Consider the following 13,278-nt stretch of genomic DNA (forward strand, 5'->3'; position numbering starts at 1 on the left):
ACATTTAAATATCATTTTGCAGTAAGCAGATCACTCTCTCTTTCTTTTTCTTGATATTCATCCTCCCATGTCGAATCCCCATAGACATTGCCTGTCTGATATCAGATTCTACCAGTATTTCACCAAGTCACTCAAACTAGGTCCTCTCTCTCCTGAGTTCTTTGATACTGCTTGACTGCCTGACAATATTACTGTTATCTAAGGTCTGACATTATTGACTCTTATGCTTTCAAGAAAAATATGTTTATATTTTATTTCATCATCCTTTCTCTTTTGTTGTATTTTAGGAAATTTAGGCCATTTTATATGTAGATGATGTCCAGAAGGTAAAATCTATCTTAATTTTCCATTAATTTCACCCACTAAAACTAACTCATACACTATATTTTTGTCTTATAAAAATACCGATTCTAATAATGCTCTGAGATTTAATAGATAGGAGTCTTGCCTTTAGAGTTTCTGGCTTCTTTCCTATTATTCATGTTTTTGTTTTTAAATGATTTCCTATCTGTATTAAAAGCCTGCTTATTAGTAAATATGCATATGTCTTATTGCTCATTGCCCTTTTGTGCTTATCATTATACACATATTGAGTTAAACTATAATTTAATCTTCTATTATGGTTAGAAAAGATTACATTCCTTATTTTCCTATCTCTATTTTCTATTGTAATTGTACCTAATAATAGGTTTTAAAGTATGCTAATATTTTTGTTATGAAATTGTCTTTAAATCATTTCAAAGTTCATTCTCTAAGGCAAAATCACTTGTTTTTGGACTTTTATTGATATATTCTTCTAAGTATTACATACCGTCAATGCATGTACACATATACATATACTGTTTTTCAATAATTAGGAATATTGTCATAAGATTTTGTAGACTTTTACTTATTTTTGTTCTGCTTTGTTATCCTTAGTGCTTTTGGAAATTCTGGTATGATTTAATTGCTATGTAAATTTTTTTTTCTTTTTCAATACTTTTAGAATTTTTCTGTGTCATTCTGATTTTGTATATGCCTTGGAAAATTTGAGTTAGAATTTCTTCATTCTGGAATTATGAATATTCTATCTACCAGGTCATTTTGAACAAATAAAATAAATAAATAATAAAATAATTTTACTCTAATTAGGTCCTTAAATATAATACGTAGACTTTCTCCCTCTTTGTAAGTGTCTTCTGAGATCCCAGTGATTCCATTTCTTGTTTCTTGTTTTATCTTCCAGATCTTGGATAAATTTTCTCTGTTCTAAACAGATGGGAGGTGAAAATTTCTTAAGGCTTGAGATCTTGGGAAAGAAAGAAAGAAAAATCTCTTTTTCACAATGATCATAGGAAGGGAATCCATAGAGATTAATAAAGGAACAGAGAAGAGAGCCCAGCTGCCTTGGATGGTCTAGGACAGTAAATGGCAAATCTTTTAGAGACTGTGCATCATGCCCTGCTCCTCTATATGAGTTCCATGCCCACACACACACACTGAGATCTGGGTGTGTCCATACCCCACACAGGGGACAGGAATAATGTTCCCATTGGGTTGCTGGGCAGAGGGGTGGGTGAAGTGCCTGTCTCAATGAGTATAGAGAGGGGACAGAAGTGACCTGAGTCCTCGACTCCTCTCCAGCTTTGTTGCTGGTGAGCTACTCACCTTACCCTCTGTGTGCTCCCATTGGGCTACTGGGAGGAGGGTGAAATGAAAAAAAAATGTTGTCAGGAATGGTGGAGAGGGAAAAGAGAGCAGTTCCACTCAAGTCCTTCTGCCTTTCCAGTAATGGACTTTAACTAAAGCTTCAAACTGAACTAAATCTTTTAAAAAAAAATCTGTGCTTTTTAGACCAAGAAGATAAACTAACCTTTACTAATATTTTCTGCACAAATTAACACAAATTCCCTTACTTTCTCTCAATCTTAAATAGTCACATTTTATGTATCATCTTAAGGTATTCTCAGGGAAATAAGAAGAATTTTAGGCTCTTCAGAGATTGAGTGATGCCCTCACTTATTTGTTCACTTCTAGCATATTGTAGCATAGGTGTGCTTATTTAAGTGGATGTATAGATTATATTAGCCATTGTCAAAATAAAGAAATAGTTTTAAATGATTTATGCAGAGAAATCAAAGATTGAAGATATTAATAATAACATAAGCACACAGAAGAGAAAGTTAGAGATGTTACTTCTATGAGTAGGAAATAGTATTAGTATTTCATTCTAGATTGGGAGCAGGGCAAATATTTAATGATGGAAAGATATGATTACAATGAATAATAACAGCAACAAAGAATGCATATTGAGGTAAAAACAAAATTTCGGATTAACAAGAACAATACAGAAAACTCATCACACCAACTCCTCCAAAAAGAAAATGCACCAGACTGCCCCAGACTCTGTCCAGTCTTCCTTGGATTGCCTTTCTTTGTAACCTCAGCACTTGATAAAGAGTTTGACACATAGTGAATGATTACTAAATATTAATTGACTAACCAACATCTTTGTTCAGTACTTCTTCCAGCTACCACAGCCTCTGCAATGAATAACTAAAATAAACTGGAACTTCATATCACTGTGGAGAGCCGTTGGATGTAGAAATGACATTGGAGAAATAGGATCAAATTTACGGCCTGTTATCTGGATTCCCTACATGACCAATCCAGACTGAGGCAGTCTTTGTGTTTGGTTCTGGTCACCTGAGCCCCAAAAAGCTCTGGTACCAGCAGGTTGGTTAATCCAAACTCAACTTGATCCCTCCAAGAGGCTATTAGGAGTCATTTAGAGAAACAGAGTCTGTAACAGATATTTTATCTGGATCCCATTACAAAATCATCGGCAAGTAAAACTGTGTGTATGATTTTTCTGCACTGCATGTCAGTTCAGACAGAATGGGCCATTTAAGATAAAAATCTGAGGCTCCTCTTTTGACTTAGTCTTTGATCCTCACCTTTCTTAGAATTTTTGTTGGAGAGCTTTGAAGTGGCAGACCAGCATCTACTGAGTTAATGATTCCTTTCCTTGATAATTGAGAAGCCTGAATCCTAACAAATGTTACTTAGATAAGATTGCTTATTCAGATTAGAACTGACTCCTTTAGTCTGGACTTCATTTGGCCAAATGCAGGATTTGACTGGTGAGCATCTCCATGGGGTATTTCCTCTCCCGGAATTATCCCCTACTAAGTTGGTGGTTGAAATTTGACCATTTGTCTTTGCACCTTTACTCTTTAGACTTCAATGGGTTATGTGGGATTTATTACCCCCTTACAACGGTGACTCTTTTTGTGTTCTTTGCTCGAAATCAGTATATAATAAACTCCCAAGCCCGCAGAATTCGGAACAGCATGGGCTAACCACTAGTCTAGTTGTTCTCATTTTCTTTCTCCTGCCTTAACCATCCTATGCCACCAACATGGACCCCAAAACCATATAGGGGGCTGGCCCCCTATATATCACTAGATCACTGAGTGTTATGCAAAGAGCTTTTTAAAATGATAAAATGCATTGAATTCCATTGTTCTCACTGAAAAGAGACATCATTATAAAGTAGATCTAGAAACTCACAAATTTGGAAGTTCCCTTTGATAATGCAGTTTGCAACCATTCCATACTTGTTTAATCTAGATAGCTCTCGTCCATGCTTTCCATACAGCTATCATAGAAGTTTTACTTAATGTGCTAGATACTGTGAAGGTACCAGCACTATTGCTGCTCAACTGCCACCCTTTACCAGTTTATCTTCTCTTCCTAGAATACATTTTCTTGATGACATCATTCACTCCCTTTCTTTGTGAAAGATTCCCATTGGTTATGTTGTAGGCAGCATACCTCTACCTACTATACCCTCTATGAAATATTAATTTTCTATTCTTCTGAGACAGTCATTTTTTCATATCTCACTGCCATATAGTAACATTAGTAGGATTCTGGTATTAAAAACATGGACCTTTGTTTCCATGGGAACCTTGGGTTTATTAAAGAAGCTTTGCAGTTTCCCAAAGGCAATCTAGCCCACTTTTTTTTTCTTCTTGTTCAACTCAATATGTGTCTGTAATGTTTGTCTCAGATCTACATATTAACAGATAAGAGCTATAGATTTTTCCATTCAAATGCACATCATAATCTGGGCAAGAGAAATTCTTCATTTGCTTGGTCTTTCTTATATGAATGGTCAGGCCATGCTCTTTTGAGTGGTTACAGATCTTTTTTATAAGAAAGACATGGAGACTTTAAAATCTCACTGTGCTTGTTGTTTGTTAATTATGCAAAAACATTTGATAAGGCAGAGCAAAACACTGCCTTAAAGGCTCTTTTCCAATAACTTGAATCCCATTTATATATAAAACCATTTAATGTTTTCCTGAGAGATACTGAAATAGCCCTGTTCAAAGACTCTGATCATAAAAATCATTGAAGGCATAAACCAGGAAGATGTATGCCTGCTAAAAATTAAAGTGCTAAAAATTCACTATAGAGATAGAAAAGATCTAGCTTAGAGGCCTAATTGAAAAGGCTTCCTCTTTGGATGATAAAGACCTACAGGTGTTTTTTTGTTTGTTTGTTTGTTTCTGTAGATGACATAGTCATGATTGTATCAAGTCTTGGAACATTGCAAAAATACAATTGATATTTTTTAATTTAGAAAGAAAAAAGACTTTTTGTATAATTCATAAGCAATGCTATCAAAATGTCTAACATTTAATTTTCCTCTCATCCTTTTAAATTTCTATTGTATATATTTTACACTTAAAATATTATGTTATATATAATATGACTATATATAATATATGTTGAGTGTTGTCATTTTTTTTTCACTAATGGGGTAGATAATGGAGCATCATGCCTCTCTCAAAGAGCTTACTGGGTGAATATCCTAGGTTTGTCATCCCTTGGGGCTAAAGAAAGGTAGAAGATTTGTCTTTGGTCTGGCCTGCTTCAGATGAAAGGAAACTATGCTAGGGGAACTCCATACTCTGCATAATATCCTTGATATGAATGAGGCCACCCCCTTTCATGATCAATTATTGGAATCAGTGTTAAAGCTTGGGACTCCTTAGATCTCTGGCTAGGTTCAGAGTTTGGGTAATATCAATTGCATTTAGTTTAGGCTCAGCTTTTGAGTGGGACTGAAGAGGAGGATGAAATACTCCCCTAGGTTTTTGTGGGAGAGGGGAGAGGCAAGAAGAGGAAATTTCTGAGCTGATTCTGCATGTGGCCAATAGCTCAAGTAAGTAGCAAATGAAGTGAGATAAAAATCCAGAAGAAGATCTTAGCAGCTTGATGTTCTTCCCCATCCAGGGAGGGATAGAGAAAGTCTTCGAAGTCCCTTCCTTTTTTTTCCCTAAGGAGATGATGTATTTAACCCTTTTTCTCCCCAACCCACTTTTTCTTACAGAACAGAGACCTATCTGACCTCTCCTCCTTAAGGCAGATGGTATGGAGGTAACAGTACAGAAGTCAAACATGGAGAAGTGAAGTTCAAGGTCCAGGGAAGGAAATTGGGGTATGGGAGATTGGGAGATTGTCATTGAGGCTCTGATAATCTGAAGGAGATAAATTGAATTAGATTATTAAGGATATAGGGGGCCTGTGATACACCTTAAGAACAGGAGTTCTAGGAGGTAGCTGGGTAGCTCAGTGGTTTGAGAGCCAGGCCTAGAGATGGAAGGTCCTGGGTTCAAATCTGATCTCAGGCACTTTCTAGCTGTGTGAACCTGGGCAAGTCACTTGACCCCCATTGCCTAGCCCTTACCACTCTTCTGCCTTGGAACCAATACACAGTATTGACTCCAAGACAGAAGGTAAGGGTTTAAAAAAAAAAAAAAGAACAGGAGTTCTTAACTAGAGTACAATCCATAGATGCCCTTCAAAGGGTCTGTGAACTTTCAAAAGAATCTTTTGTTAACTTTATTTCAAAATAATTAGTTTCCTTTATAATATTATGCATTTAAAAACATTATTCTGAGAAGGGACACATAGGTTTCACAAGACAGTCAAAGGATTCTGTGATACAGAAAAGGTTAGGAATCTCTGTCCTAGATGAAAGGGGCAGGGTCAGCATAGATCTCGACTATTTCTCAGTCATCAGTCATACACAGGAATCACCTCTTCTCTAGTTAATTTAAAAACCTTTTTGAGTGTTTTTCCCCTTTTAATTACCTCTTCCCCCTACTGCCTGCCTCCTTTTGTGGCTATGGTTTAGAGGTGGCAAGGAAGAAGGTAGAAATAATGAGAGATGATTATATTTCTTCCAGGAGATTCAAGTTAGCTCCCTTGGTATCTATTCTAGCATCTTATAGCCAGGCTGTGGCATTTTCATAAGAATTCAAGCATAAATTACAAACTCAGCCCACGATACTGGGACAATGCAGCAAGCTGCTAAGAATCGAAGCCAGGTTATGCATAATTCCTAGAACACAATTAAGTGTGGGAAATGCTGGCAAGGTGGGCTAAAAATTGAGGTGAGGGGGGGGTGGAAGTTTTCTGGAATCTTTCCACAATGCTGGCTTTAGACCATCATGTCCCAATAATCTTCCCAAAGTCACTGCTCCTGCTTCTCTTTAACTTCCATGGCTAGGACCTCAGAGACCCTAAATGTCAGTTCATCCAGCTGAAGACTCTGAAGACAATAATCCTGCTTAGAGGCAGGAGATGGCTATAAGCAATAGCTTACTCCTTCAGATCAGTAAGCTTGCTCTTAGTCTCTCTCTGACTTTAAACCTCTATTCTACTAACTGAGCTACTAACTGAGCTGGGTCCCTTTTTTCTCTGGTGACCAGATCTCCTTCTTGTACTCCCAGTGCAAGAGAGATTGAGATATATTACTAAAATGTGTTGTTTTGTTATTAAGAGGCCATCTCATACAGCCGAGCAGATCAGAAAAAAAGTCAGAGGAGACAAGATTAGGAACTTGTTAAGGAAATTAGACAATCTAGCAAGATCCTCCTTGAGTGCATATTATAAATGAGTAATCCTGACCCTCTTTTAGTCTCCTTTGTCTGAGTCCCTACCATCGTTCTCTTCCTGGTACCACAGTCCCTTTAGGCACTAAACCCTAGTATTGAATCTGATACCTAGAGTTGGGTCCTCTCTCAGTAGAGTTTGAGCTCTTTGATTGTCCCCAGATGCCTGTCTGAAATCCCAGCAATCACCTATTTCTAGACAATTCCTCTGCACAGATTGTTCCACTATCTATACCTCTTCTATAGTCTATTCCTTAGGACTCCTTTAATTACCTGCTTCATCCCCTCGAGAACTGCTTACTCTCAGGGTCATTTCCTCATTTAACTCTTGCTGCTGCTCATTGAACCTCAGTGATGAGGCTAGCAGCTAGTGTGGGAGTGAAAAACAGGGGACTGGAATGTCCATTTTCAAATATTCCAAGGTCTTTTATAATTGACAATTCATTTATGCCTAAACTAGGCTCCTTGAATATGCTCTGGGACAGTGTTCTCATTGTTCTTGTCTCAAGTATCTCCCCATTTCTATCCATCCTCCAGGGAGTCAACTAGCATGTTATGAGAACCTCTTATGTCACTGTGCTAAATACTGGAGATACAAAGAAAGTAAAAGAAAAAATGAAAAGAAAGCAAAAAATAGTAACAAAAACCAGTAGATGTTCTCCAGGAACTCACAGCCTAATGGGGGAGAAAACATGTCAGCAACTACATACAAACAGATAAATATAGGAAAAATGGGGGGGTAATCTCAGAGGGAAGGCACTAAGATGAAAGACTGAGAAAGGTTTCTTTTATAAGATGGGATTTTCGATGAGACAAGAAAGAAAACAGGGAAACTAGGAGGTAGAGGTGAAAAGGGACAATATTCCTTGCCTGGAATGTAAGTGCTCAAAAAATGATTGTTGATTGGTTGGATGAAGATAATGGCATTTACATCCTCAATTCCCAAGGCTTTTATCAATATTAGGAATTTAGAGGGGGCAAAATGGCTACCAGTGAAGCAGAATAAAGGCTTATTCGTCAACAAAGCTTAAGATGCTACCTAAAGGTCACCCTGTGTTTGTCTCAAAACAGTTTGAGATTTAGGATTCCAAGTTAGAATGCAAGGAGGCAGAGCTTCTTGAAACTGAATCAGGAGAAAATTAAACAAACCAGTTTTAGTGAGGGAAATATTCATATTAAGAAGACCAGTTGGGGAGGATACAAACAGCATAGAGGTCAAGGCATCCCTGTGGAAATTGGGGTCCCAAATTAGTAAAATTTGATGGATTCTTAGTTGGGTCTAACAGGACCAGAACATGATGGGAGGAAAGCAGGAAGTGTGGACCTGGTGTGCAGACCAAGATATTGATTTATATTTTGAGGGGGCTCAGAATGCCTGGGGAATAGATGAGGTAGTTGATATTCAACCCTTCTCCAACTCCTCTCCATCAAGAAAAGGGGCTTTTGGCTATTCCTTCAAGACCTACTTTTGTAGGAAGTAAGTGCTTTGGAAATTTGTGTTTCCCAGGAGCTTCTTTATTTTAGCCTGCAAGGGAGCCTCCAGCAGTCCTTCTATACAAAAAAGAGCATAACATTTGGAGTCAGAATTTGTTTAAATCCCAGCTTGACATCTGCTAATTGTATGACCTTAGGTGAGTGTCTTAATAGCTCCTGCTCTCAGTTTCCTCAACTACATCAGGAGAGATTTCACTAAATAGTCTCTTGGTTGCTATCTAAATCTAAAATCCTGTGTATGCATCTATAAAAAAGGTACTTCATATAATGGAGAAAGCAGTAAACTGGGATTCTGGAAACCAGTGCTTTAGATGCAGCTCTGCTATGCTACCTTGACAAAATCCCAACACCTCTCTTGGGCTCTGTGTCCTTACCTGTAAAATGGGGTTCATGGAGTCCAGGAACCATACACCTATCTACTTCTATTGTCAAAAACTATTCAGTATTAATGAGGGAAAGGAAAGAGATGAGAGATAGGTTTATATTAGCAGGAACACCCGATGGAACCCAAAGGTTCACCATGTTGAATGTGTATCCATGTCCATTTTTATCTTTTACTACCTGAAGAGGGAATGGAGAATGGCAGGCCACAAAGCGTGCCTGGTGGTGAGAGACTGAGGCACAAGAAGTTGTGGGAAAAAAAACTCATCAATACTCCCTGCCAAAATCCATGAAGGAGAATAAGCAGACTTCAATGGCCTTTTTTTGGTCCAAAAGATAGGGAACATTATATCACCTCCAACAGTATACCTGAAAATATAGACCTTACTAATTTTTTGGACTCTGTGAGATGCATTTTAAGAGTCAGCTTCCCAGTTTAATTAGGGGTGGGAGTGGAGGTGGGGCAGCTGGTGATACAGGGTACAAAGTGACTACATTTCATTTATAACCTTTTGATGTGCCATTTAAAACTTAATGAGCCTGTTTCTCCCAGGGCCTAAGCTGTTTCTTGTTTGCAAATGAGGTACCTCCTGCAAGCTGTGCTAACTTTTTCAGGCTCCTGGGATACTACTACTTAGTATATTATTCACAGGTTTGATGGTGTATGGAGGTTCCAAATATGAATGACATTTCATGCTGAAAGCATTCAGTGGTGTATATCATCATCCCAAACTTCCTTGGCACCTGAGAACTATCATCTTCCATATTTCTAACCTGGCCCCACCATAGCTGTGGGGGAAAGGGGAAAAGTCAAATGACTGTCTAATGTAAAATAAGTTACAGTGAATCAGTAGTGGTGTTACTCTTCTTATTCCCTTTCCCTTCACTCTATCCCTATTCTTCTGTGGAAGAGAGAACTCTTTGGAGTGAGCAGCTACCATCGCTTTTCACCCTCTTCCTCTCTCCTCTCTCATGTCCTACCCAATCACACCTCTTAACTCCAAGAAAAATACACCTGTCAGTGGGTTGTGAAGGTCAGAGGAATTTGCTCTCCTATGTCAGCCTATCAGTCACAGGTGTGAGATTTATCCAACAGATTTCAGAAAAGAGATCATAAACCACTGTAGTGAGATGCATCTCTCTAAAGGGCACATTTATCAGGCTGGGAGAGTGAAAAACAAAGCTTTGAGAGAAAAGCTTCATCACAGATACTTCATTGATAACAGGATTAAAATTTTAATACACTACCCTGTCATTTGTTTTCTCTCCTGAGTGCAGCAATCTGAAAAGAGTGATCAGAGGACTTTGATGTGGGAGAAAATAGCCTTTTGTTAATTATCTGCAACATGATTTGGGGAGATATGAAGCACATGTTAATATGAAGCTTTCATCATCAGAAGCTCTCAATTCCAGTCTCTTTCACCCATCACCCCCAAATTCAACAAGCATTTATTAAGTACTTTCTACAAGCAGATTGCTATACTACAAAAATGAAAAGTCCCTGTCCTCAAGGAGAATATATCAATCAGCCAATCAGTAAATCAATCAGCATTATTAAGCCCTTCTGTGGTAAAAATTGGAGATGCTAATACAATAAAAGTAAAAATAATCCCTGCCCTCACAAAGCTTACATTCTACCAGAAAAGAAAGAGGTGAAATGATTTTGGCTAGGGTCACATAGCCAGTATGTCAGAAGCACACCTCAGATACAGGAGATACAGGTCTTGCTGGTTCTGAAACTAATTATACCTTACAGGAAATTCTGTCTTATACCACAGGGATCAGGAAACCTTGAAGGTATTTTGAGCAGGGGAGTTAAATGGTCAGAATTGTTTATTAAGAAGAGTAATTCTGGCATTGATGTGAGGAACAGATTTGAGAAGAGACCAGATGCAGAGATATCAGTTCAGAAGATAGGCTAGTTCAAAAAAGAGCAAAGAGAATATGAAGTAGGATGTTTAATGATGCACGTAAAGGTAGGGAAACAGAAAACTAGCAATATTGTTGGGAGCTAAAGGACTGGTAATTGTCTAGGTGTGGGAGATGAAGAAGAGTCAAAGATGTTCTCAAAATTTGAGACAGTGATTGGGAGTGTGGTCATACACATCAACAGAGACAATTAAATTAAAAAAATGATAAAGTCTAAGGGAAGGAGAGGGAGATAAATTTTGAAAATGTTGAATTTAAGGATTTGTTGAGAAGCTGTTAGGATATCTATGTAGAGATGCCCAGCAATCACTTTTGAAGAAGTGAAGCAAAAGATCAGGTGAGAGAACCAAGAGGTTAGATATATAGATTTGTGAATTGTGTTCTGAGAGGTGAAAAATCTATCTTACAGAAGCAGAGGAGATCACCAAGAAGGGAAGTGTAGCTATGAGAAGAAGGCTCATGTCAGAGTCCTGGGGGATATACATAGAGGATGAAATGGTGATGATCTCATAAGAATGGAAACTACTTGAGCACAGAATTGTTTCATTTGTCTTTGTATCCCTAGGATCTGCCTTGGCACAAAATAGGTGACTAATAAATGCTTGAGGCTTTGGAAATGAACTAGTAAACTGGGATTCAAAACAAGTAAAAATGTATCCCTTATATTAACTAAATTAAGAAATTGTGGCCATCAAGTTTTAGGAGAAACCTTAAAGATGACTCCAAAATACCCTATTCTTAGGCAATAGAACACATGATCCAAGGTAAGAAAGTGACTTACCAAAAGCCATAAAACTTACTAATAAGGAGTCAGAACTAGAATTCAGTTCTCTTGACATTAAACTAGATTTTTCTACTACATGAATATTAATCTAATTCCAAATTAGCATTAATTACAGTAGGATCCTTGTATAAAGCAACCATCAACTTTGTTTCTGGGAAATCATCTTTATAGTAAAACTATTATGATAATGGTCCTTCTTACATTTAAATTACCCCATGGTTGGCATTGGAGAAAAGGACACCTTGAGCAAAATACTAGTCAGGAAAAATAATGTATTACACTGAATTTCCATTGCAGTTTCCAAAAGATGTGGATAAAATACATCCTATGTAAAAATGGGTCCAGTTAGCAATGGTGTCACTGCAAGAATCAAGCTGCAAGCATTAGCGAGGGGGGGGCGGGGGGGTTGTAAGTGGATAAAATTCTTCCTCCTCCCATCCTTGGCAGTTGCTACCTTTGATAACTTATAACAGAATCCCTTTCTGACCAAGAATGGAGGATTTTTTGACTTAGCTTTCACAGGGCTAAATTGGCTGACAGAAACGGAATAATCCCACAGAAATTAGCAACTTCCACTATTGGAAGTTTATTCCTTAAGCCCAAAATAGATCAAGTACTCAGGATGTCTTCTAAATTTTTTCTTGAACTCAGGATTACAGCTATACTCAGAGTTTGTCTGGATGGAGATTTGACTTAGGTAAGATATTAATTTGGTTTGTAAAGCCTGAAAATACACCACCTCAGACCTCACAATCTCAACAAGGGAATGGATTTATTAATTCAGGGAAACAGAGAAGGAGAGATAAATTCTAGGATTGAGGGTGAGGTAATACTATCTAATATCTTCAGGATACCTTCAGAAATAGCAATCCCCCTAGAACAGTATACCTCTGAATAAAACAATTCCCCTAACTCCCTCACAATCTAAACTTCCTCTTAAATATAATATTATCAAATTCAAGATGTTGAAGGCAGTCTTAACTGAACATCTGTATTGTTTAGATATCAGCTGGGATACTGCATATAAGGTATTTTCACAGTGCTCACAGCCTGGTTATAGTCAGTATGGAGTATTCAGCAAAGAAACACCCTGCTCCGTGAGGTTAGAGCTAGCTGAGAAGAAGCAATTCCTACCCCCTTTCAAGCCACCCAGCTTCCCCCCCAAAGAATGAGTTTGCCAAGCTGGGTGTCTTGCTTTTTATACCCACATTCTTAACTCCCCTAACTGCCCTCTCTCCTGGAGTTCTGGGGGGTACTGTAGAATTCTGTGAGGCAGTTCACCCCACTTAAGATCATGCGTGTTACACCTATCATATACCTTAGTTTTACCAAATAAAATCAGATAATAGGGATGAGATAGAAGTTGGTAGAGAATGTCTGAATTAGGAAACTAACTCTACCAATACAGATCTATAGGTTTTCTGCAATTTAGTCTTAAAGAGTTGTCTGTGGGCACTGAAAGGTTAAGTGACTTGGCCAAAGTCACACAGAAATATGTAAGGTGGCAATCAAGCTTTTTTTTTTTTTTTAATGGCTCCAAGCTCTCTATGTCAAGTGTAAAAATCAGATGAGAGAATATATACCTACTTTGGTACACATGTAGCAATAAAAATACAGCTTGCTATAAGAAGTGGTTTTGAGAGTACTATTATGATACCAAAGCTGGTAGGGTTTTTTTTTTTATCATTACTAACTCTGAACACTTCCATGAGGATCTTCGATATACCCTTAGTGCTCTAG

Source organism: Gracilinanus agilis, chromosome 2 (assembly GCF_016433145.1).
Source record: "Gracilinanus agilis isolate LMUSP501 chromosome 2, AgileGrace, whole genome shotgun sequence".
Classification (NCBI taxonomy): Eukaryota; Metazoa; Chordata; class Mammalia; order Didelphimorphia; family Didelphidae; genus Gracilinanus; species Gracilinanus agilis.